Raw genomic sequence first — 5,128 nt, 5'->3', positions numbered from 1 at the left:
CCTTTCCTCCTCTCCTTCCCATCTCCTCCTCCTCCTCCTCCTATTTTTTCTCTCCATATCTACCCTTTCCTCTCCCTTCCCTTCCTTCCTCCCTGCCTTTTCCTATTCCTCCTTTTTCCTCCGTATCTGCTTGTGACCTTTCCTCCCCTCCTTCCCATCTCCTCTTTCTCCTCCTCATCCTTCTCCTCCTCCTTTTTCCTCCATATCTACCTCTTCTTTCCGCCGTTTTGTACATTATCTTCCTTCCTCCTTTCTTTCTTCCTAGTATATCTCCTCCTCCTCCTCCTGTTCCTCCTCCTCCTCCTCTCTGAAGGATTTATCGGTGTGTGACGGAGACAGCGACCACGCCGTATTAAAACGTACACACACACACACACACACACACACACACACACACAAGGAGAAAGAAAGAGGAAGAGAGAAAGAGAGAACACACACACACACACACACACACACACACACACACACAAGGAGAAAGAAAGAGGAAGAGAGAAAGAGAGAACACACACACACACACACACACACACACACACACACACACACACACACACACACACACACACACTCTCGATTATCTTTCCCTGTCGTATATATTTTTTTCTTTCTTTATGTTCTCTCTCTCTCTCTCTCTCTCTCTCTCTCTCTCTCTCTCTCTCTCTCTCTCTCTCTCTTATGGACATTCCTCCACCCACTCATTTCCTTCCTTCATTTATTTTTCCTCCTCCTCCTCCTCCTCTTCCTCTTCCTCCTCCTCCAAAACTATTTATTTCCTCCACTTCCGTTTCTTCCTTCCTCTCCAGTAATAATAACAATACTCCTCCTCCTCCTCCTACTACTACTACTACTACTACTTCTACTACTACTACTACTACTACTGCTCTTCCTCCTCCACTTCTTCCCCCACCTCCTCCTCCTCCTCCTCCTCCTACTACTACTACTCTTCCTCTTCCTCTTCCTCTTCCTCTTCCTCCTCCTCCTCCTCCTCCTCCTCGCCGTGTCCGCGTTAGCACAAATTTGAAATCGATAAGTGGCTGTGTGTCTCATTTGCATCTCATTATAATATCGACCTATTGATTGGGGAAGGAGGAGGAGGAGGTGGAGGAAGAGGATGTATGGTCTGAAGGAGTGATCTAGTGTGGCTGAGAAGAGGAAGAGGAGGTAGAGGAAGGAAGAGGTATGAAGAGGAAGCGGGGTTATGGAGGAGAAGGACGAGCAGGGTGAGGAGGAGGAAGAGGAGGAGGAAGTAGATGAGAGAAAAAGCAGTGTTATGGAGGAAAATATTATATGAGAGAGGAGGAGAAGGAGGAGTTACGCCCCAGCAATCATACACATACAGCACATTCGTAACAATATATATGGGGAGGCGGTAGACGAGAGGTCAGCGTGCGTGCGGGCGTGGTGAGCCCTATAGGACCTAGCGTGGACTAAGCTGAGTCCCACCGAAACGCTGATTTTTCAAGCATCGGCGAGTGTGTGAAGGTCACCCACATGCTGTCCAGATCATCATTCAGCGCTGACTGCAGCGACTTGGTTCAGGAGGACCACCGGGGGGCAGGCAAGAGTCATTCATTGAGTCAGACACTACATGTAATATTATCCTGCGCCACCATCGTGCTGGAGCCGCCCAAGAGGCCCAGCACAGCCCACCGGCGTTACAGCCACCACAAAAAAATATAAGAAAAAATATACACGGCCTAACTATGGCTGTCGTAGTGTTTCCGGGCGGGGCCCGGTGGTCGGCATCAGCCCGTTATGGCGCAGGCAAGTGATTCAAGTGTCGCCATCTTGCTTGGCTCATGCTGCCTCCCGGAGCTCATCTTTGAGCCTCTCTTTAGAGAGAGAATCAAAAGTCCGGGTTGACAGGTGGACAGCATGGGGGAGGATGCGGACACCCGGCGGGGAATGAATACCGTCAGCTGTTTTAGCGGCACGCCTGGACGCCGCCGCCCTGCACGCTGACCATAGATATTTATCTGAAGAAAGAAATACTTCAAGAAAGAATTAAAGTAATAAATGTAGAAATGAGGAGAGAGAGAGAGAGAGAGAGAGAGAGAGAGAGAGAGAGAGAGAGAGAGAGAGAGAGAGAGAGAGAGAGAGAACGCTATATACATTTTTTTGAGAGAAGAATTTTCCACGTGTTATGAAAATCGTGCGTAAAAGATTTATTTAAAAGCCAATACGAGTTTTTTTCCTTCCTTCAGATAATGGAGGAAAAAAACACAAGAGAGAGAGAGAGAGAGAGAGAGAGAGAGAGAGAGAGAGAGAGAGAGAGAGAGAGAGAGAGAGAGAGAGATATTAGATAAGAATAAGAGAGAAAAAGAATTATAGATGAGAGAGAGAGAGAGAGAGAGAGAGAGTAATATAGATAAAAAGAGAAAATATAGATAACACCAACGATTTTTTTCAATATAGTCTCTCTCTCTCTCTCTCTCTCTCTCTCTCTGTAGTAACCCTAATCTGGGCTATTAAATTTTCCCTTTCTTCTTCCTTTCTCTTTTTTTCCCCTCCTCCTCCTCTTCCTCCTCCTCCTCCCTCACCAATCAGGAAGACACGACCCTCAGTAGTCGTTCACTTCACACCCAGTAGAGTAACGACCTCGCCTCCTCCTCCTCCTCCCCCTCCCCCTCCTCCTCAGTCACCCATAGTCCTATAGACCCATTTTTGTTCTTTTTTTTTTGTTCTTGTTTTCTGTTTCTTCCTCCTCCTCCTCCTCCTTCTCTACTTCCTCTCTTCTTGTTCTTGTTCATCTTCCTCAGGTTCTTCTTCTACTACTACTAATACTACTAATGCTACTTCTACAGCCGCGATTTCTTTCATTATAAGAGAGAGAGAGAGAGAGAGAGATGTAAGCATGGTACATTTTAATACAGGATCGCTATGTTTTGTGTCAGGGTCTCTCTCTCTCTCTCTCTCTCTCTCTCTGTGTGTTTCTCCTCCCTGCCCTGTGTGTGCCCCTGACCGTGGTGTGTCTGGCCACAGGTGGAGCGGCGCGCGCTATGAGAGGGGTCGGGGCTGGGTCTCCCGCCGCCCTGCTGGGGGAAGACGAAGCCCTTAGTGGCAGCTTGGCGTCGCTGAACATGGTGAGTACCCAGGGGGGGCGGGGGTAGTGGGTATGGTGGGGATGGGTATGGGGGGTTACGTGGGGTTGGGTTCTGGTAGTGTGTGTGGGAGGGGTATTTTGAGGGGGGGGAGTGGGGTCCTGTGTGTTGGGTATAGGTGGTGTGGGAGTGTGTTGAGGGGGAAGGGGAAGAACTGATACTGGAGGGGGAAGGGAGGTGGTGGGTAGTGTGGGGAAGCAGTGGGGGGTGTGGATATAGTGTGGGGTGGGGGTCGTATGTGTTGAGGGGAAGGAAGGGGGGGTGAGAATTTATACTGGGGGGTGCTGGGGTGATCAGGGGGAAAGGGTAGTGGGGGATGCTTGTGTGGGGGTGGCGGTTGTATGTATCAAAGGGGGAAGGAGGGGGGTGAGAACTGAGGCATGGGGGGTGTTGAGGGAGGGATTCGTGTGTGGAGGGTAGTGACTTTATGTGGGGGTGAGGGAGGGGTGGTGGGGGCAGGGGTGAAGGGGGGAGCTGGGGGTCGTGGTTAGTGTGCTGAACATCTGAGTACTGACACTTGGGGGCGGAGGGAGGAGCTGGGGGGGGTAAGGAGAAGGGAGCTGGGTAGTGAGGTGGGCCGTGGGCGGTGTGTGGGGGGTGGGGGGTAGTGTGTGAGGGGTGGGTAGTGAGTGTATGGGCGGGGGCAGTGATTATTGTATGGGAATTTTATTATTGTTGTGTACTGTATGGAACCTTTAATTTTGTAGTGTATTGTATGGAACCTTTAATTTTGTAGTGTATTTTATTTGTAGTGTATTGTATGGAACCTTTAATTTTGTAGTGTATTGTATGGAACCTTTAATTTTGTAGTGTATTTTATTTGTAGTGTATTGTATGGAACCTTTATTATTGACGTGTATTGTATGGAACCCTTATTATTGTAGTGTATGAGAGAGGGCAGTGATGATCCATGGAACCTTTAGTATTGCAGATTATATAGAAACTGTGATCAATAAACTATCTATGTATACTGGGAGGAGGAGTAGTGTGTGTGGGTGGTGGTAGTGCGGGTGTGGGTGCTGTGTAGGGGGGTGGTAGTGTGTGTGTGTGTGTGTGTGTGTGTTAAGGATGCTGGCTGATATCTCGCCTCCCGCGGCAGCCTCCCAGCATCACTCATCTCCCCTCCCGTGCATCAGTGAACAAACTTACGCACGCATTTACATTACTCTCCCTTTCGCGGCTCACACTCTCCATTCGTGACATTCTTTCCCTTTCGTGATACATACCTTCCTTTCGTGACACTCCGTTCGTGACATACTCTCCCTTTCGAAACATAATACTCTCCCTTAGTGACATATACATACTCCCTTCCGTGACACATACTCTCCATTCGTGACATATACTCTCCCTTAGTGACATATACATACTCCCTTCCGTGACACATACTCTCCATTCGTGACATATACTCTCCCTTTCGTAACACATACCCTCCCTTCGTCCCCTCCTCCTCCTCCTCCTCCTCCCTCCTCCATCTCCCTTGCATTACATTACCTTCCACCTCCTCCTCTTCCGTCCTCTTCCTCCTCCTCTTCCTCCTTCCTTCTTCCTCCACTGCGCTTCCTGCCTCACATCTACAGGAGGAAGAAGAGGAGGAGGAGGAGGAGGAGGAGGAGGAGGTATATTTATAGTCCGCGTGGGCCGACCTGATGACGTCACCAACACGTGCGTGCGTGCGTGCGTCGGTTGCCATTATTATTATTATTATTATTATTATTATTATTATTATTATTATTATTATTATTATCTTCTCTTCCGTTTCTTTTTTCTTCTTCCTCCTCCTTCTCTTCCTCCTCCTCTTCTTCACCTTCTTCCTCCTCCTCCTCCTCCTTCTCCTCCTCCTCTTCTTCCTCCTCTTATTAAAATTATTATTGTTACAATTATCATTATTATTATTATGAGAGAGAGAGAGAGAGAGAGAGAGAGAGAGAGAGAGAGAGAGAGAGAGAGAGAATACCGGTGTTGAAAGGAGTGTACCCACCATCACCACCACCACCACCACCACCACCACCACCACCACCACCACCATCACC

Source organism: Eriocheir sinensis, chromosome 61, assembly GCF_024679095.1.
Source record: "Eriocheir sinensis breed Jianghai 21 chromosome 61, ASM2467909v1, whole genome shotgun sequence".
Taxonomy (NCBI): Eukaryota; Metazoa; Arthropoda; class Malacostraca; order Decapoda; family Varunidae; genus Eriocheir; species Eriocheir sinensis.
The sequence above is the reverse complement of the archived record's forward strand: the minus strand, read 5'-3'. Positions refer to the sequence as shown.